The sequence below is a fragment of the Gordionus sp. m RMFG-2023 genome, unplaced genomic scaffold (assembly GCF_954871325.1).
Source record: "Gordionus sp. m RMFG-2023 unplaced genomic scaffold, tfGorSpeb1-WG-v2 contig_215, whole genome shotgun sequence".
Classification (NCBI taxonomy): Eukaryota; Metazoa; Nematomorpha; class Gordioida; order Chordodea; family Parachordodidae; genus Gordionus; species Gordionus sp. m RMFG-2023.
The window spans coordinates 1-23,306 of NW_027050932.1; the positions used below are offsets into that span (position 1 = coordinate 1).

General features: G+C 26.7%; 1 long non-coding RNA gene across 1 annotated transcript; it reads left to right on the forward strand.

Annotated features, from left to right (window-relative positions):
* The first annotated feature begins 9,760 nt into the window (after positions 1 to 9,760).
* Positions 9,761 to 16,101, forward strand: LOC135930660 (uncharacterized). Its single transcript, XR_010572843.1, has 3 exons — positions 9,761 to 9,868; positions 12,725 to 12,952; positions 14,901 to 16,101. It is a non-coding gene; the product is annotated as an uncharacterized LOC135930660 (long non-coding RNA).
* Positions 16,102 to 23,306: the final 7,205 nt, after the last annotated feature.

A 23,306-nucleotide genomic window follows, 5' to 3' on the forward strand; every position in this document is an offset into this window, starting at 1 on the left:
ACTCCAATATATTCCATCAGTTAATTTATTTTTTAAAAAAATATTTTATATGATATATAATGAACAGACAAAAATTTCTTAAATTTTTCAAAAACATTAAAAAGTTATTAATTTGACTACTTATTTATCAATATTTTAACCAGAGACCTGCAGGTCCGGCCCTAAACCCGACCCGAATTTTAAAAAAAATACCCGGGCCGGGCCTTTTATTTTAAAACCAAATATTTGAAATGGCCATTATTAGCTATAAAAATGAAAAATAAATATAATATATTTTAAAAAAATCCGGGCCGGGCCAGAAAATTTTTGAAAATAAAAAACCAGGCCGGGCCGTGCAAATGGTACCTTTGCAGGCCTCTGACTTTAACATTTAGAATTTAAGATTATCATGTGTTTATATATATATTTTGATATAGTATGTCTATGTTTATTGTAATATAGTATGTTTATTTATTTAACAACAACAAAAAAGGATATATCAATTTAAAATGAGATATATATATATTAGAGACCTGCAGAGGTTACCATTTGAAACGGCCCGGCCCGGATTTTTTACCAATAATTTTTTACGGCCTGGCCCGGATTTTTTTAAAATATATTATATTTATTTTTGATTTTTATAGCTAATAATGGCGATTTCAAATATTTTAAGATATATGGCCCGGCCTGGCCCGGGTTTAGAACAGAAGATATACAAAATTTAAATATGTCTGAGCATGTTGGCTCAATTTCCCGATATTTTGAAGTTATTTTATATTCTTGCATGTTTGCCTATTACAACATGCACGAATAAAAGGACATTTTCAAACTTGAGAAGGCTGAAGACATTTTTACGAAGTACTATTTCAGAATCTCGGCTAAATGGATTAGCTATGTTAAATATTCATAGAGATTTAGTTCCAACGACGAACGAAATTCTAGATGAATTGGCAACATCCACACGAAAACTAAAAATTACATTATAGTTATAGTGTTTAATAAACTTTTTGATAATATTGTATTTGATAGAAGTTATAAAAACTTGCTTTTTAAATAATTTTCTAGTCAATATTTTATACACTTTGCACTATAAAAAAAAATTTATTCTACTTATATTGTAAGAGAATTTAAGCTGAGGCTAGCTTTTAAAGCTAATTTTAAAATAAAATGACTAAACTTTATTTCAACTTTATATTTAAAAAAACTTTATTAAATATAGCATATCTAACTTAAAATAATAAAAAATAGGCTTGTAATATCGATATGCACAAATTAGTAAATAAAAGTTAAAAATAGATATATAATTATTATTAAATTATGAAACATTTAATAGAAAAGCTAAAACATAAGACACGGCCGAAGGCCGGGCAAAAGCTGACCGAAGGCCAGCTAAGGAGGTTTGGGGGCGAAGCCCCCCTCCCCCCCAAAAAAAAATCCCCTCCCCCCCATAAGAAAATCCTGGATACGCCACTGAATTGAATATAAACAAAATACCATCAATAACATGACAGGTTCATTTTATCAATTATCATAGATTTATAAAAAAAACAGGATATAGTTTTAAATGGGTTAAATGTAAAAAATTGTTGTGGTTTATATATTTGTTTAGATATTTTGAATTACAAACATAATATTTAAATATTTCTCGTCACTTTTTTTATAAATTAGCATAAAAGTAACAAAAGCTACTTTTTTGAAAGGAAGCTAAAAGGTAGCACACTACCTTTTTCGAAATATATAAATCGGTTCAGTCTCTATTGATCTGCGGTACAGTTTGGTCTTTATATTGTGGTTTATGGTTCGGTTTTTGAAAATTGGCTCCAGACGAAACTAAACTGTGACTTTCACTACACAGGAGGGAATCTTGAAACTATTTTAACTGTACGGCACTATTCATATTTATTGTATGAAGAGTTACCAACCAGAGGCCTAACCCCTCCTTTAAAATTTATAGAAACTAGAACTGGAACCAATTTTTACGTTTTCAGGAACTGGTTCTACTTATATATTATATATATATTGTTTAAAATGTTGAGTGATTTCATATTTAAATTTTTTGATTACTTAAAGTTTGGAGCCGGAACCTGAACCCAAGGAACCGCGAAAAATTTAGGAACCGGAACTTATTTTCAAAATCTTAGGAACCATAACACTTTTAAAAAATGTTCAGAACCGGAAATGAAAATAATTTCAAATATTGCGAATAATTTCAATGGTTAAAAAGGTCCTTATATCCATTCTTTAAATAAACTTGTTATATTAGATATAAATTTTTCAAATAATTTACTAACTTTGCAGTGAAAACGTTTCAAATGATTTGTTGGGAAATTTTAAAATAGTAAGTTTAATATAAGGCCAAGGAAAATTTGAAATGATATTATAAAATAAATTAATAGCGTATTTATTTCTGCTGTAAATGTGATAATTAAATTGAATTATGTATATAAGAGGTAGGAATGATTTTATATTAATAATCATAAAACAGTAATATTTTCGAAAAATATTTTAACAGGCATCTGCATTATTTGACTAGGAGAGACTGGCTTTCTGTCCTCCACTGGGTACGCGCCTGATAAATGACTATAATATTAATACTCACGCAAACCATTTAATTTAGAAAAAAAAATATTTCAATATTGTTAATACATTAATTTTAAATATAATCAATGAATTTTAAATAAATAATAACTCCCTGCAGAAATTTGAATGTTTTTGTAAATATCATCATAAGCTAATAAAAATTACCCCCCTCCCTCTCCTTTAATAGAAACACTCCCCCACCACCTTTGTTTCAAAATAACTTAAACAATACTATTCAAAATGAATCGCATAATAACGAATGCTGTTGTGTTTACAACATAATTAATTTTAATTGCCCCTTCTTGTTATCGAAATTAACTAGCCTCACAAAATTCGAATGTGATAAACAAGTAATGATTTTCATTTTTGTTGAACAAAGGCTGTTATTTTATATAATCACATTTGTAACCACAAAGATATTTGTAAACATATTATGATGTTTACCATCTTATACATAATTGCCTCGGTTTTTAAAATTTATAGTCGAATGATACAATTAGTTTTCTATAAAATAATTAATACATAAAAATTATAATTATAATTTTTCAAAATCCATTGTTCCACCATTACAAAATATTTCTTAATCATAACCATTAAACAGTTGAAGAAGGGGGGGGGGAGCGAAGAAAATATGTTTTTAAATAATTTTTATTTTTTAGACCTAAATAAGTTGAAGGGGATTGATAAATTTTTATTTATGTAAAATCCATTGTTTTTTTTATCTATATAAGACATATAAAAAATTTATCAATTTATATAATTTTATTAAATTTTAAAAAAAAAATATTTTAAAGATGACATCAACTTTCCGTGTAGGCAACTATCTCATACGACTTCAAATCCGCATGATTGATGGCTCAGTGGAGTCAGACAACTGGCTGGAGGATGCCAGGCTTGAAGCATCAAGGTTATATGGGCAGATGCTCAATATAGCTAGACCTATTACCAGATTTACTCGAGACAGACAGTCTCGTAGGTCCCGAAGCCCAAGACGAAACTATGGTTCCTTCTCCAGAGGCTCCAGAGAACCCCCGATCTGTTACAGATGTGGGGGAGGCCATATCGTAAGGTTCTGTCCAGAACCCCTAGTCCGAAGCTATCGTGACGTTGTGGAGACAAACGTCATGCCGCAAATGCCTCCCTCCCGATATGAGACCATTCCAGTACCGAATCCCCAACCAGCAATATCCCCGATGCCAAGTCAACAGGTTGACTTGGTGTCACAGGTTAATAATTTAACTGTCGAATCTAATGAGCATAATGAAGAAGATGCGTTGTTAGAGTAGACTAGTTTTTTTCTTTAATTAATTTTTTTTAAATGTATGTAAATTTTTTAATATATTATATTTTGGTTATATTTCAGGTTTAAAATTTTAAACCTGTTATATATCCATGGTCTTGGTATTTTTTTAAACTAAGACCTAAAAGTAGATTATGACAAATAAATTTTTTGTTTAATATTTTTTTTTTAAATTAATGTAAACTTTTTAATATATTATATTTTGGTTATATTTCAGGTTTAAAATTTTAAACCTGTTATATATCCATGGTCTTGGTATTTTTTTTAAACTAAGACCTAAAAGTAGATTATGACAAATAAATTTTTTGTTTAATATTTTTTTTTAAAATTAATGTAAACTTTTTAATATATTATATTTTGGTTATATTTCAGGTTTAAAATTTTAAACCTGTTATATATCCATGGTCTTGGTATTTTTTTTAAACTAAGACCTAAAAGTAGATTATGACAAATAAATTTTTTGTTTAATATTTTTTTTTTAAATTAATGTAAACTTTTTAATATATTATATTTTGGTTATATTTCAGGTTTAAAATTTTAAACCTGTTATATATCCATGGTCTTGGTATTTTTTTTAAACTAAGACCTAAAAGTAGATTATGACAAATAAATTTTTTGTTTAATATTTTTTTTTTAAATTAATGTAAACTTTTTAATATATTATATTTTGGTTATATTTCAGGTTTAAAATTTTAAACCTGTTATATATCCATGGTCTTGGTATTTTTTTTAAATTAAGACCTAAAAGTAGATTGTGACAAATAAATTTTTTGTTTAATATTTTTTTTTTAAATTAATGTAAACTTTTTAATATATTATATTTTGGTTATATTTCAGGTTTAAAATTTTAAACCTGTTATATATCCATGGTCTTGGTATTTTTTTTAAACTAAGACCTAAAAGCTCTTTCAACTGGTTGCCTCCACGTGGCTAAGAGCGGAAACGTAAAAATATTAAAATTAATAATTTTCATATTTTTATGGCTAAAACCATAATATTATAACTATAAAATATATTAATATAGTATAAATAATGTAATATTGTTTAGCTAATATTAGAGAAAGTTTGTACAGTTAGAACAATGCATCCAATTATTTTTTTGTAATAACAATATAAATAGTTATTTTTAAGTTTAAATATTACCAATTATTAAAGTCCTATAATTTGAAATTTTTGACTATAATTATTGAAAGTAAAAAGGCATATAAAAATAAATATATTATATTATTATATAAACTATAAATAGATATCGAAGATGAAAACAACATCATATTATAGTTTGGTCAATGATTGAAATTGGAAAACTAAATCGTGATACGTCGGAAACAACATTCTATAAATAGATATCGAAGATGAAAACAACATCATATTATAGTTTGGTCAATGATTGAAATTGGAAAACTAAATCGTGATACGTCGGAAACAACATTCTATAAAGACTACCGTGATTGAAACACCTACATTATTTTACAACAAACGAATATTTACATTTTTTTACCTATTACGATTGTATATAATAATATGTAATATAAATGGTATTTTATTATTGACAAATTATGATTGAAATATTATCTAGATATAATAAATACACATTGAACTTTTCCAAATTATAGAAGAGTGTTTAAAATTAACTATAAAATTTAATTTAGATATAAATGATTATATATTTTAATAAAAATTTAAATTTTGTCATGTAAAAATTTTTTGAAAATTTCATCAAAATTTTATTTCTTAAATAAAATCTTTAATAAATTAAATATTTCAAAAGATTTTTTGTCTATAGATGTAAACTAATAAAAACTATATTAGGATATTTAATTTTGAAATGAGATTAAGTGGTTTGCCAAGCCCGGGGTCCTAACCCCAGTCTCCCATATACAAAACATATAAAATGATAAATTTTTAAATAAATTTTAACTATTAATGTAAGATTAGAAAGTTATTTTAAAAAACTTATTACTAACATAAATGAAAAATAAATTAATAATTATAATATTTTCTAATTCATCAATCAGATTTAGAACATTCAACTTTGTTTGATTTTTTAGCTTTTTAACACATTGATTTAAGGTCCGTGAAGTTGTAAGAACGATGTAAGGATCAATTAACAAAACCTATGCCATTATTTAGAGTCTTAATTGATCCTAATTGATCTTCAAACCAGACATCAGCAGAATTAAAGGTTTTTGAGTTATAAGCAAAATAATGAAAGTGCGAAGATTTGCAGCTGTAAGAATGATTTGAGGATCAATTACCGAAACTTATATCATTGTATAGCCCGTTAATTGATCCTAATTGATCTTCTATCCGGAAAGCAGCAGAATGAACCGTTACTGAGTTATGAGCAAAATAAGAAAGTGTTGGCACTTTGCCAAAACCGAAAATATAAAAGATTACGATCTGAAACTTGGCAATTATTTAAGCTTTAATTTGTGCGTTAATAATATCCAAACCGGATATCGATATCACTAACCGCAATTGAGTTATGACCTGTTTTTATAGCGTGAAGTTGTAAGAATTTTTTTAAAAAGTGAGGATCAATTACCAAAATATATGCCAAAGTGTGGTGCGTTAATTGATCCCCCAGAATCTTTAAACCGCATATCAACAGAATGAACCGCTCGTGAGTTATAAGCAAAATAGAAAGGTTTTGGCACCTTGCCAAAATTAAAAATTTAAGCAATCATTTTTTTAGTTATAGCCAATATTTAGTACCTTAATTGATCCTCCATATTCTTTAAACGGAATGTCAAAAAAATTAAAGGCTATTGAGTTATAAGCAAAATAATGAAAGTGCGAAGATTTGCAGCTGTAAGAATGATTTGAGGATCAATTACCGAAACTTATATCATTGTATAGCCCGTTAATTGATCCTAATTGATCTTCTATCCGGAAAGCAGCAGAATGAACCGTTACTGAGTTATGAGCAAATTAAGAAAGTGCTGGCACTTAGCCAAAACCGAAAATATAAAAGATCACGATCTGAAATTTGGCAATTATTTAGGCTTTAATTTGTGCGTTAATAATTTCTAAACCGGATATCGATATCACTAACCGCAACCGAGTTATGACCTGTTTTTAAAGCGTGAAGTTGTAAGAATTTTTTTAAAAAGTGAGGATCAATTACCAAAAACTATACCAAATTGTGGTGCGTTAATTGATCCTCCAGAATCTTTAAACCGCATATCAACAGAATAAACCGTTCGTGAGTTATAAGCAAAACAAAAAAGTATTGGCACTTTGCCAAAACTGCCAAAACCGAAAATAAAAAAGATCATGTTTTGAAACTTGGCAATTATGTAGTATTCAATACGTACATTAACAATCACCAAACCGGATATCGATATCACTAACCATTACCGAGTTATAACAGTTTTAAAAACGTTAAGTTGGCGGAAATATTTAAGCTGTAAGAACGATTTGAGGATCAATTACCGAAACTTATACCATTGTATAGCCCGTTAATTGATCCTAATTGATCTTCTATCCGGAAAGCAGCAGAATGAACCGTTACTGAGTTATGAGCAAATTAAGAAAGTGCTGGCACTTAGCCAAAACCGAAAATATAAAAGATCACGATCTGAAATTTGGCAATTATTTAGGCTTTAATTTGTGCGTTAATAATTTCCAAACCGGATATCGATATCACTAACCGCAACCGAGTTATGACCTGTTTTTAAAGCGTGAAGTTGTAAGAATTTTTTTAAAAAGTGAGGATCAATTACCAAAAACTATACCAAATTGTGGTGCGTTAATTGATCCTCCAGAATCTTTAAACCGCATATCAACAGAATGAACCGTTCGTGAGTTATAAGCAAAACAAAAAAGTATTGGCACTTTGCCAAAACTGCCAAAACCGAAAATTAAAAAGATCATGTTTTGAAACTTGGCAATTATGTAGTAATCAATACGTACATTAACAATCACCAAACCGGATATCGATATCACTAACCAATACCGAGTTATAACCGTTTTAAAAACGTTAAGTTGGCGGAAATATTTAAGCTGTAAGAACGATTTGAGGATCAATTACCGAAACTTATACCAATAGCCCGTTAATTGATCCTAATTGATCTTCTATCCGGAAAGCAGCAGAATGAACCGTTACTGAGTTATGAGCAAATTAAGAAAGTGCTGGCACTTAGCCAAAACCGAAAATATAAAAGATCACGATCTGAAATTTGGCAATTATTTAGGCTTTAATTTGTGCGAAAATAGAATAATATGTTTATCTTCGTCTTCAGATGATTCTTCAACCGAAAATTATAACAATAAATTTAAACTAAGCATACTTAATGGCAAATTTTTTTAAGTACTTCAAGATGATCATAATAAAGAAATTCATCGTGACTTTGGTATTGCGAAAAAGATTTAGCAACTGTTACAGATAACGGCTCTAACTTTAAGAAAGCTTTCAAGGAGTTTGGATATTCTATGGAAGCTGTAGAGAATGACCTTGACAACAATGACGATGAATGTATAGAATTCGAAATCATTGAAAGTATTATTTAATACTTCTTTAAAATTTATTATATATTGTAAATTTAGTAAAATTTTTATTCAAATAAAATTATTATTTGTTTATTTAAGGGTCTAAAGAAGCCTCAATAACATTGCCTCAACACATTCGTTGTTTGTGCCATACGATAAGTCTAATTGCCACAACAGATGTCGAGAGAGTTATTATACTAACATTTCTAATATTCATCATCCTGCAATAGCTAAATGTACTAAGCTGGAATGCAAATAATAGGCCTAAAACTGCAGAACTTATCAAAGCAGTTTTAGGAAAACAATAAGTTACGCCTTGTTGCACTAGATGGAATAGTTTGTATGATAGTCTTCATAGTTTATTAAAATTTAAAAGCGAACTTCCTAAATTATGTCAAAAATTAGAATTTCCTAAATTAAGAGATATTGAAATTCAATATTTAGAAGAATATTGCAATATAATGGCCCCATTGGCTATAGCGATTGACAAAATACAGAGTGAAATCAACTGCTATTATGGAGAATCAGCTCCAATTTTAAATGTCGTTAAAAAAAATTACAAATTTAATTCAAACCAATCTACAATTTTGCAAACCATTAGCTGTTGCCATAGAAAATTATTTAAATAAAAGATTTAAAAATATATATGATTTTGATAACAATTTTAAAAGTGCATTTTTGGCAACTATTTCTCATCCCTATTTTAAAAATCGTTGGATTGATGGTGAAAAAGAAAAAAATACCTTCAGGATTTGTTATTACATGAAGTTTTAATTGTTTTTAAAAATAATATTGAAATTAATACTTCAACAAAATCTTCAATTGATGAAGATGATGATTACTTTTGCCTTAAAAGTACCACATCCAATTCTAATAATTCAATAAATGATATTGAAATAGAGGTCCTAAATTATATGAAAGATGACAGGCGGAGTATAAATATGTTAAATAGTTATAAATATGAAATATTTATTAAATATAACACAATATTACTCTCCTCAGCCCCCGTTGAAAGATTATTTAGCTTTGCTAATATGGTTAATCAAATCGTCAAAGATTGAACGAAAAATTAATAATATTAAAAAATAATGCTGATTTATGATGCTGATTTATTATTATTTACTAATTATATAATTATTAAATGGAATATCGCATTATCTTTTAGAAAATAAAGCTTTTATCTTATATCTTATATCTTATTGAAATTTTTCAAAAGTATCTAGTATCTTGTATCTTAAATACAAAATTTTATAAAGTATCTGTATCTGTATCCGAATACAATTTTCTGAAAATTTGCCCAACCCTGGCGTGGGGGCGTTGTGTTCTAATTAATTACTGTTATTGTGTTTAATATCATTTTTTTCTATAATTAATAAATATGCTAGAAATTATTTTTTTATTAATTATAATGTTTAATTAATTTTAAATATTAACCAGATGTGTTAATAAATCAATCTTTTTCATTAACTAAAATTCTTTTAAAAATCATAAATAAATATTCCATCGTAATTAAATTTGGTAAGATTTTTAAATTTTATTTTTTAAATTATATGGGTACATTTAGTACAGGGGAACGTTAGGACACTCTGATTATAATTTGAGCTATTATTTATAAGACTGGAAATTTGAGCTTAACATAGATAATTACGTCATACATGATTAGCTAAAAAAAATTTGAAAAATATTTAGTATTTTAATTTTTACAGAAGAAGTTTTGGCATACCAAAATTAATATAAAATATTTGCCTTTATCGTTTCAAAAATCATAATAAATAGATTTTAGGAAAGTTTAAACCTATTTCCCAATCTGGCAAACTTTTGGAATCAAGGTTGATATTTATAAAGTTAGTGGGCTCGGTCATAGTTGGTCAAAGTAAGTTGGGACACGCCATTTTAGCTCATTTTATAATTTTATTATTAATTTAGTATTTTGAATAATTAAATACTTATCTTTCACTATGTTTATGATTAAATGAAATTTTTTTTTACAATTTTTTTTTCTCAAAATAAATTTGCTTAATTTTGCTAAAATTTTTTTTATAGTTATTGATTATGAATTACACTATCAATAAAATCATATGTGTCATATCTAGTCTTACTGGATTATTGATTTTAAATTTTTAAATTTATTTAGACCTCTATTTCACGAGTGTCCCAACTATCACATATGTGTGTCCCAACGTACACAGAGTCTGTCATAGTTGGGGCAAAAAAAATTTTTTTTTTTAAATTAAATTTTCTAAAAAAATATAATCTTTATAAAATATATATTAATTATTTCAAATAGCCAATACTTCTGGGATTCAGAAGATGTTTTAATTATTCAGATAAGTCTATTAATATTAAAATTATTAAGGTTTGAAAGTGTCCCAACCATCCCCGCTCTATTATCATTCAATAAGCAGGCATATTAGCTAATCTTGTTTAACGGTTAGTTATAAGCAAAACAAAGATAAATTTTTATCGAAATGTTTTTTTACAAACTCAAAAAATGATATAAATATACATGTGTTCATAACATAAAAAAACTATTTTCATTCTTAACTTCTTTGACGTTCGTGTTAATTAAAGTTTAAAAATATCAAAAATTTTTACAAACACCCTATAAAAATTTACAAATATTGTTTTTAATTATAAAAAAAATTAACCAGCTCCCACATGTGATTAATAAATCTAGTGATTTCTTAAAAAAAATATATTTAATTAACACATTAAGAATAACTAAAATTTTTAAAGCATCTAATCAAAATATCAAGAAAAAAATTTTTTTTTTGTACTTAGACTAGAGATCAGTCCGGCCCGTACCTTGGTTTATTTTTTAAAAATATATGGGGGCTGGATCGGATTTAATATTTTCTTTAAAAAAATCTAGCTGGTACCTGGTCTTGGAAATTTTTATATTTGAATTTTACGTTATATTTTTTATTTAAAATAAAAATATTTGATTATACTTATATAGCAATATCTTTTATTTTGAGTAATTATAAAAAAATTTCTATATTTAAATAAATTCAGGCCGGGTCAGCAAAACTTTTTTAAAAAAATTTCGGGCCCAGCCGGGCTTGAAAAATTAGGCCCGATTTATACCTTTCTTAAAGAAAATATATCAAACAACCATTTCCATTACGTCACCAAATTCCTCTTACATTTACAATTATTCATGCAAAAACTAAATTCAGACTCCCTCCCATTAGCTCCAGTATGGCCATTTAATCCATAATGGCCAAGATTTTAGTTCTGATAAAAATGCTCAATTTTTTAAATTATATAGCGTAAAGTCCAAATATTATATTATGAATAAAATCCGTCAAAAAAATAACAGTAGATATGGAAATCTAGCCTGGGGCATATCTGCACCACATTAATATAAAAAATAAAAATATGCTGTGTGATGCTATAAGATCAAAAAACAACGATCTTTATTATTACTTTGAAGAAATTCATAATAGAAATGAGAAATAGTTATAATTATGAAAATTCTCATTCTCTAGTCTACGGCTCAAGTTTCTAGTCGATTTAAGGATATAGACTTGAGTTCACGACTCGAGTTCATAACTCAAATCAATTTGGTCAATTTTTTCCACCCAAAATTTGGCGCAAGACTCTTTCGATTAACAACACTAGGCTAAAAATCTTATAATTTTCAAATTTATAGAAATTAAAAAAAATATATAATATTGTTAAACGATTCTATTTGTGCCCATTTTTTAAAACGGCTAACTCAATATGTTCCGAAAAAATCTTAGCAAGCCTGAAAATTTGTTCATACATGGTACAAAGGTTTGGACATTTATTAGACAAATCTCGAGGCGCAGTCAATTTATTTTGGCTAAAATATTAGTTAGCCTTTTTTATTTTAAAATCGGCTCAAATCAAGCCCATTAACAACACTAATAATATGGTATTTTATAAAATATTTCCCCATATTTTTTAAAATATAAATAATTTCTGAGGATCGAAAAATTGGAAATGGGAAAAATAATAAGTGAATGAATATAATACATTGTTTTATGATACGAAATTTATATATATTTTTTATTCTTAACTTTTATAGACAATAATGGCGTTTTAAAATATTTGGCCCCGGTCGGGTATCGAAATTTTTTTTGTTAGGGCCGACTCTGCCCTGATATATTTAAAAAATAATTATACGGCCCGCCCTGTGAAAACCAGGGATGCAAACCTGGCAATCAAATTATAATAAAAAAAAATTAATTTTATTAAGAAAATTCATTTCAGTTATTCGAATAAGTCGAATCGAATACAAATGGTAGATTTTATTATTTGTACCTATTCAAATAGCTTTCACATTCGATTCGAATTCGTTTTTGAAAAGGACTTATCTTTATGAATATTTATCAATATATCTTCTAGATTATAATGGCATCGCCAGGGAGACAGCCAGCGGTGCCACTTCCAATTCTAAAATCTATCTTTTCTAAATACAAATTTGAGATTCAACAAAATCTAAACCACTCGTCAGCAACAATCTGGAAGATAATAAGCAAGGAGTTATTAGCTATGATGAGCCCAAAACTACTCTATAATTATGCCTCACAAAATCGAAATAATTGTCTAGATATTTTGGAAATACAGAAAGAAGTAAATATATCATTATTTATATATATATATCTTCTGGTGAAAGTTAAATAAGGTTAATTTTGTGATTTCACTTATTTTAATTTATGTAATGATTTTAACTGCCCCCACTGCATTTAATGAAGATGCCCTAGAAATCTATCATTTTAGCTTATAAATCATAATATATTTAATTATTTCTTGTTTCAATTATATAAATTTTAAAAAAGTTGTTTTTAAAAAAAATATATTTTTTTGCTACGTAAAGAATAACACCCTCCCCACCCCTGGTAATGTAAATCTTGGTAACAAATATAGAAAATAGATATTTGCAATAATCTAACCTAACCAATAAGTTTGCAATTTTTAAAAAAAATAATCATGTGGGAACATGGTCGGGACTAATAAATTTTGGCCGCATGGATATTTTTAATAAAGATGAGGAATAAATACTTTTTTATTTTATTTTATAAATATATTAAAATATTTCATATTTGTAAGGTAAATATTATTGATCCGAATATGCCTGATAGTCCCTAGTTAATAATACAATTAATATCTTCTTAAAATATAATAAAATATGATACATAGAGATCATGGAGAGTCGGCGCAAGCGGCTTGTCAGTTCAGCGATTTTTATTTAAAAACCAGACATGTTTAGACATTCAAATTTAGTGATATAATTTACATTGGTAAGCGGAAAATAAATCCCCGGAAAAAAAAATTCCCGAAAATAATTGCCCAGGAACAAAATCCCCCCCAAAAAAATATCCCCTGGAAAATAATTCCCCGAAAAAAATATCTTAGGAAAAAATTCCCATAGAAAATTTTTCCCCGGAAATAAATTCCCTATTTTTTAGATTTTAAATTAAATATAGAGGAAAATCAATTTCCGGAAAATTATACCGGGAAAAAGATCCTCGAATATTTTTTTTTAAAATTATCAAAAATAACCCTGCCGCTTAATAACGAAAATATTTCTAAAAAATTATAATCAGTATTTTCTGAAAGTTAAGTATTTATTCTCGACACGTTTGAGGATTTTTTTTAGCATTATTTATGTTTTAATTCTAAGCGATATAGGGCTGTTTAAAATATGAGACATCTCGGAAAGAAAACATGATAGCTTTTTATAGAAATAGATGTAAATTATGCGTGCAATTTAAAATTGAAAAAAAAGGTGAAAACAAATTTTTTCCTAGAAATAGGGAGATTATTTCCATAATCTAGTTTTAATATATATTTCAATTAATATATTTTTGAAGACAATGATTTAAATTTTTAATATATTTTTAAAAACTTCATGGAAAATGATTAATAATTTGTGTAAAAATAAATATTTTTTTATAATAATATTTTTTTAAAATTAAAATTTGATTTTCAATAATAATATCTAATAGTAGATGATAGGATTTAATTTCGTTGATTTTCTCGAAAATTTAACATATTTTATTTAGGGATTTTTTTTTCCTACTTTGTTAATTTTCTAAAAATAATTTAATATTTTATAAGGAACAAAAACTAAGGGAATTTTTTCCGGGGAATAATTTTTTAAGAATTATTTTCCTGTGATTTTTTTGGGGGGAATTATTTTACGCAACCTCTGGTTGCGCTATAATTACCTAATGTATATTACTAATAGTAAATAACTAACAAAAATAAATTTATATAATATACAACTAATAACGAAAAAGAAATTTAGAAACAAAAAAATATATATATTGACAATAGGTACGTCGTTTACCTTTGTATTCATATAAATATTTGTATTTGTGCCCAAGTCTGGTGCTTAAAAAATTTAAGGCTGGGGTTCGTCCCGATGTATTAGTGTAATTACTATATATATTTACATTATTTATATTTTATGTAATATATCACGACTTTATTATAATACAGGAACACAAAAACATTGATATATGAAATATTTACTATTTTAATATGATTTTAAAAAATATTTTTACATTATCCTTAGGAAAAATTCCCCGAGATTATGTCGTCAGACTCAAGTGACGACGGCGAAGATAATGTCAAAGTAAAAAAGGATATATTTGAAATTTCTATGACAGGGGAAGAATGGAATCAAATATATCCGAATGCGGATAACCCAAATCGGTTAAAAATGGGTTGGACCCATGTGCTTGAAAAAATAATTTCTAGTCAATTGAAAATACCCTGTTTATGGGTATTTTCTAATAATTATGTATCTCTAAATTCAATATATTTAATAAAAATTAAGGCTTTTTGTAAACAATGTTCAGCTGTGTTATTAATTAAAAAATTAAATACTTTAAATAATATATATATAAAATTTATATGTGAAATATATAATTATAAAACAGAATTGCATAATAATATTTATAAAAGACCATTAAGTGGGATAAAAAGGGAAGAGGTTGCTAATGAATTACAAAAAGATTTAGCCATAAACTGGCGCTTGAAAAAAGCAAATGAAACCATGGAATATGGTGAATTGGAACTTTATATTCCTTGGATGTCCTACGTAAATGCAAACAATCCATTTCTAATAAATATAACATTAAATCGGATAGCGTAATCAATCAGTTATTATATCTAAAATATACTCAACCATATTTACCCAGTATAATCAATATATCCTGTGACAAATTTTTTATGCACTACTGGTTACCAGAACAAATGATAACTTTTAATAAATATTGCCAAGATACTAACGTATCCATACTACAAATAGATGCCACAGGGACCTTAGTAAAAAAAATTAAGTCGACCTTATGATCAAACATCTGGGCATATTTTTCTATACATAGGAGTAATCGATTTAAAAGTAAAATCTGGGCAAATACCTGTAGTTCAGATGTTATCAGAAGCCCATGATATTAACCACATTTCACACTGGCTGAATGTATGGGTGCATAGAGGTGCTAAAATACCTAAAATTGTTGTAATTGATCATTCATTAGCTTTATTGGGGGCTGTTGCCAGATCGCTAGCAAATTTTATTGATCTTAAGTCATATATTGAATATTCATTTAATATAATATTAGGTCAAAAATTGCTGACCCCTAGGATATTTATTAGAATAGATTATGCTCATTGTATCAAACTAATAAGTAGATGGCCTAGTTTATATAAAAAACCTCGTTTATTTAGAGAATTTTATATACGTTCCGTTGCAATGCTAATAAAATCCGCTTCTTTTAAAGAGGCGGAAATATTAATAGAATCCATCCTCATTGTATGTAATAGTGAATTTTGTGGGATCGAAACTTGTCCTGACATTACGCTGAATGCTAAAAAATATCTAAAAAATATAATCTCTGGAATAGAAGATATAGACATTAATATATTAGATGAACTCGAGGATGAAATATCCATTGACTTAAATGTATCTAGTAATATAAATTACTGGATAGAAAGTATTAAAAATAAAGCCATATCTAAATGTATCATATCATATAAAGAAGAAAATTATTTCAATAACCCAGAAATATCTATAAATTTATGTAATTTTTTAAAGACCTATCCTTTATGGTCTAGTATTATGCAACCACATTATAATTATGGACAAGTTACATCTTCTACATCAAATGTTGAAAGTTATTTTAATAATTTGAAAAATAGAACATTTAAATCCGTAATGTTACCTATTACTATTGATAAATTTTTCTGTAAACATTTTGATGAGATAAGAGGATTGCTTACTATAGCTGAAGCGTCCCGAATCTCTAATATAATTAAGGAAAAGGATACTGTACAAATTATTATACCACAAGAAACAGACAATTCACAAATTTCTAAATTTAGTAGTTTAAATGAGGGAGAAGTGTCTGATGATGAATATCAATTAATTGAAAATTGGAAAGGTTTAGTAGATCAACCATCCATAAAAAAGAAACGTACTTCATATTATGGAGCACATTGCCCTGAAATATTACATGTAATTGAAGGGACCAAGATTAAATTAGGCATGTTGAAAAATGGGAATCTTACCACAATAAAGAGACCTTTAAAACTTGGATCTAATAGATATATAATCAGTAATACATGCCCTATTGATAGTTTATCACAAGCAGTAGCAGTAGCCTACTGCGATAGCAAATTATATAAAGCTTTTTTTGACAATTTAGAAAATAGTATATTTTAAGAGTTTATAGAATATTTTGTTTCGCATGGGGCCAATAATAATACTTATAAGATAAGGTGTGATTTATTATTAAAATTATTCGATAAAACTAAGATTAGTAATGGTTTCTATAGATTGTCTTGCGAATCAACAATATATTATATTATAGAAAAATGCTATAAAGATATATATAGTGTAACCGATATTTTTAAATGTAATAATAAAGAATGTTTACGACCGGAAAATTTCTTAGAAATAATATGTTTACCAATAAATTTAAATATAATAAATAATACAGGTTTTGAAAGTTTGGATATTGCAATCCAAGATGCTTTACCTCTTTTAACATACTGTAAATCCTGTAAAATGCCGGACCCTTTATCTTTAGTCCATAAGTACCAATTTCATGAACAAGTTATAATTGACACTACAGGCTGTCAAAGTTCTAAATTAAATAATTTCCCTAGATTTATAAATTTAGGAGATACATTATATTTTTTAAGAGCTCTTATAGTATTTATACCTCCTGCTGTTTCTTCAGGAATTGGTCATTATATATGTTATTCCAAGCGGTTAGATGGAACATGGGAAATATATAATGATCTCTCAAAATCTATTATATATAAAAATAATGATTGCCAAGATGATGTTATATGTCATGCTATTTTATATACCATATGAATCATTCATAACATATCATCCATTGTTGGCATTCATTACTAATATATTTATCATGTTAAATTTAACCTTTTGGAATAACATATTTAATGATCTATTTGTGATGAAGCAGGAGATATAAAAAATTAAACAACTAGATATCCCATTAATTTATTTAATTTTGAACTTCCACCACACCTACTATTTTTATTTATAACTTATGTATTAGGGATATGGGATACAGCATTTTAAGTAATTTACACAATGTTATCTGAGATTATGCATCTTGAATTAAATAATCAATCTTTATAAACATCACATTGGTAAGAATATGATTTATAAGAAATTCTCCAGTCGTTACATTTAAAAAATTGGTACAGTATAAGTATGTTTATAATATAATTCTATAATATTGTTGATTCATAAGACAATATAAATAAATCATTACTCCTTAGGTTTATCAAACAATTTTAGTATTAAATCACAATTTTGCGAAAAATAATATTCTATCTTTGAATATATTATTTCCTAAATTATCAAAAAACATTTTATATGATTTGCTACAGCAGGCAATTGCTTCTGCTTGTTATTAACTATTAATAGGACATGTATTGATGATTATATCTATGATTTGTGGTAAGATTTTTATTTTCAACAAATTAATTTAATCTTGGTAACTTTAATTAAACTTAATATTTAAGAGCAATGTGCACTTAGGTTTTTTTATGGATTAATTATCTGCCAACCCTTCCCATTTTTTATTAATACAAATTCATCGACACCTTTATCCTGAATAAAATTTCATTGCTATATTTAAAAATTTGTAATATTTCTATTTCTTGTGGTACATATTTTTTCTATCTCCTTAATTATATAAGAGATGCTAGATGTCTCAGCGACAGTAAAAATCCCTATTATTTAATCTAACGGTTAATTTTATCAATTGTCATGCATAAGCAACAATTACGAATTTAAATCATCTAATTTTAAAATTAATTTAATAACTTATTTGATGGCTGTAGTTTGTTCTTAATAATAATGTGATTGCATTATCTGGATCAAGGACAGATCTTTAAAAAATTACATAAAATACGAGGTTATAGAAATATATTTCTTCTTTTCATATGATACATTTAAATATAGCTTTATTTTTAATACTTACTATTCAATAATATATCTTTTAATCAATTATTCTTTCATCATCAGGTTCATCTAATATATTAAAGTCTCCAGAGATTACATTTTTAAAATATTTATTAGCATTCAGTCAGGACAAATCTTAATATAACAAAATTCACTATTCAATAAGGAAAGATTCTATTAACATTCTTAAGTTTAGCAACGTAAAATTCTCTAATTAAATATTACTTTTTATATAAACAGGGTAATATATTTATTAATTTGATACATCGAGATTTTTATCTAATAAAAATCCTAGGAGTATGTTGTCATAATATTATATTTTATAAATATACACTATATGACCTTAGATCAATAAAATTTTCTGGAGGTCTAGAGACAATCTCCAATAAAGTTAAGGGATCATCAGTTCAATTTTTTGTAATTTACCTCCAAAATGTACCCTTTCATGCAGCTTTTTGAAAGTATGGTTATTATCATGGCTTTTGATAATACTTGCACTATGGCACATGCCCTGATTTTTATTTTAAATCTATTATATATATGTATACGAAAATATTCCTAGATGTTTAATAATATGGTCTATTTATTTTTACTAAGGTATATGAAATCTATTTGTATGAGCGATATTTATTTAAAGTTATCATCTGTTTTTGTAACCAATATATAAATAATTTATCATTGGAAAAATTGATTATAATGGGTAAATATAGTTTGTGTATATTTTAGATATAATAATTGGTATAATTGTAATCCGATTTAATGATAGTTTTGCCTGCGTATTCATATGACTTCTAAGGAATATAGATTACTGGTTTCGAATTCAATATTTCATGGTTTGATTTGTTTAACACATCAGTTTCAAACTAAATCTGACTTAGCACTTAGTTCATTTTTATCTCAATAAGCGGTCTATTATAACGATAATTATGCAACATTTTAAAACAATAATTCACACATAAATTATATATATATAGTATAATTTTTTTTAATCCTTAACACCTCTGAACTGAACACTGTTTACAAAAAAGCAAAAAAAAAAAGCAAAAAAAAAAGCAAAAAAAAAAGCAAAAAAAAAAGCAAAAAAAAAAAGCAAAAAAAAGGCAAAAAATAAAAAGCAAAAAAAAAGTAAAAAAAAAAAGCAAAAAAAAAGCAAAAAAAAAAAGCAAAAAAAAAAAGCAAAAAAAAAGCAAAAAAAAAGCAAAAAAAAAGTTAAAATAAAGCAAAAAAAAGCAAAAAAAAAATAAACAAAAAAGATAAAAAAATTATAAAAAATACGAAAATAAAACCACTAAATCGCCAAATTTAAAATCGCCAAAACATCATTCACACCTTGCAGATTCGCCCTCAGATAGGGTCAAGGCCTGTTTGCTGACAACTGAGGGTAAATAAATTATTCATAATAAATCATTTTATTTTAAATTTTCAAGCTGCAACAATACCAAATCTAACTTCCTATTCTATTATAATGTAATTAATTAATTTTTTGGAAGCAATTTAATTTTTTTATAGCCGATCCCATTTACACCATGCAGATTCGCCCTCAGATAGGGTCAAGGCCTGCTTGCTGACAACTGAGGGTAAATAAATTATTCACAATAAATCATTTTATTTTAAATTTTCAAGCTGCAACAATACCAAATCTAACTTCCTATTCTATTATAATGTAATTAAATAATTTTTTGGAAGCAATTTAATTTTTTTATAGCCGATCCCATTTACACCATGCAGATTCGCCCTCAGATAGGGTCAAGGCCTGTTTGCTGACAACTGAGGGTAAATAAATTATTCATAATAAATCATTTTATTTTAAATTTTCAAGCTGCAACAATACCAAATCTAACTTCCTATTCTATTATAATGTAATTAAATAATTTTTGGGAAGCAATTTAATTTTTTTATAGCCGATCCCATTTACACCATGCAGATTCGCCCTCAGATAGGGTCAAGGCCTGTTTGCTGACAACTGAGGGTAAATAAATTATTCATAATAAATGATTTTATTTTAAATTTTCAAGCTGCAACAATACCAAATCTAACTTCCTATTCTATTATAATGTAATTAAATAATTTTTTGGAAGCAATTTAATTTTTTTATAGCCGATCCCATTTACACCATGCAGATTCGCCCTCAGATAGGGTCAAGGCCTGTTTGCTGACAACTGAGGGTAAATAAATTATTCATAATAAATCATTTTATTTTAAATTTTCAAGCTGCAACAATACCAAATCTAACTTCCTATTCTATTATAATGTAATTAAATAATTTTTTGGAAGCAATTTAATTTTTTTATAGCCGATCCCATTTACACCATGCAGATTCGCCCTCAGATAGGGTCAAGGCCTGTTTGCTGACAACTGAGGGTAAATAAATTATTCATAATAAATCATTTTATTTTAAATTTTCAAGCTGCAACAATACCAAATCTAACTTCCTATTCTATTATAATGTAATTAAATAATTTTTTGGAAGCAATTTAATTTTTTTATAGCCGATCTCTCATTTACACCTAGCACATTTGCCCTCATAACATATTAAATAATTGATAAAACAAAAAAGAAAAAAAATGATAAAAAAAAACAAATGAAAAAAGAAAAAATGATAGAAATGAGAACCAAGTATTATATAGTTAAAATAATTTATAATCTTTATAGATAGTTTGGATATTACACAATATCCGTTAATCGAATTGAATAACCAGGGATATTACACAATATCCGTACATCGAATTGAATAACTGAGAACCAAGTATTATATAGTTAAAATAATTTATAATCCTTATAGATAGCTTTCTAAGGGATATTACACAATATCCGTTAATCGAATTGAATAACCAGGGATATTACACAATATCCGTACATCGAATTGAATAACTGAGAACCAAGTATTATATAGTTAAAATAATTTATAATCTTTATAGATAGCTTTCTAAGGGATATTACACAATATCTGTAAATCGAATTGAATAACCAGGGATATTACACAATATCTATACATCGAATTGAATAACTGAGAACCAAGTATTATATAGTTAAAATAATTTATAATCTTTATAGATAGCTTTCTAACGGATATTACACAATATCTGTAAATCGAATTGAATAACCAGGGATATTACACAATATCCGTACATCGAATTGAATAACTGAGAACCAAGTATTATATAGTTAAAATAATTTATAATCTTTATAGATAGCTTTCTAAGGGATATTACACAATATCTGTAAATCGAATTGAATAACCAGGGATATTACACAATATCTGTACATCGAATTGAATAACTGAGAACCAAGTATTATATAGTTAAAATAATTTATAATCTTTATATATAGCTTTCTCAGGGATATTAGATAACGTTATGATCTTTTCCCTGATCTCGGGCCTTCCCGTACCTACAACAACAACCTGACGATTGGATGAAATCTCAATCAATTCCACATATCTCCTATGAAATATCCAAGGGTACTCAAGCCGAAAAATTTAAACAACATTAATTAGAACACAACGCCCCCACGCTTATAATAAATATATATCGTGATTATAACAAATATATATTACTATTCGTACATAATATTATTCACCATTCCTTCACTATTATATTACATAAAAAATCTTCGACTTAGATTAAAATATAACGACAAGTACAAAAGCCATAAAGGCCGATATACTTGGCTAAATTAAATAATACATAATTTTTCTAGATAGCTACTTGTAATTCAAGTTTACTTACATTCTTCTAATATTTTTTAAAATAGTTAAGACCTATCTATCAATAAAATAGGAATATACTTTTATAAGAATAATATAATAGGCTTTAGAGCTTTATCATTGGCCTTTTAAACGATAAAATTTAATAGGACAGTGCATATATAATTTCAGTGGAATAAATTTGACCTTGAAACATTTAGTAAGCTCATAAAAAAATTTACAATGATTAAATAATGCCAAAATTAATAGAATGTCTGTCGCTGCACTAGATTTTGTTTTAGTGTACCGTAATTTGTTTTTATTAATTTTGTTATTAACTTTTACATTTTAATTTCGGCTATTAAACTTCTTGATATCAACGGAGAACTAAAAAATGAGTATCCATAATTTGTCAGGTCGAAATTTGACCTTGAAATATTTATTGTTGATAAACTCACTTTCCTTTAATTTTTTTGACATTCCGTTTGAAGAATACGGAGGATCAATTAAGGTACTAAATATTGGCTATAACTAAAAAAATGATTGCTCAAATTTTTAATTTTGGCAAGGTGCCAAAACCTTTCTATTTTGCTTATAACTCACGAACGGTTCATTCTGTTGATATGCGGTTTAAAGATTCTGGAGGATCAATTAACGCACCACAATTTGGTATAGTTTTTGGTAATTGATCCTCACTTTTTAAAAAAATTCTTACAACTTCACGCTTTAAAAACAGGTCATAACTCGGTTGCGATTAGTGATATCGATATCCGGTTTGGAAATTATTAACG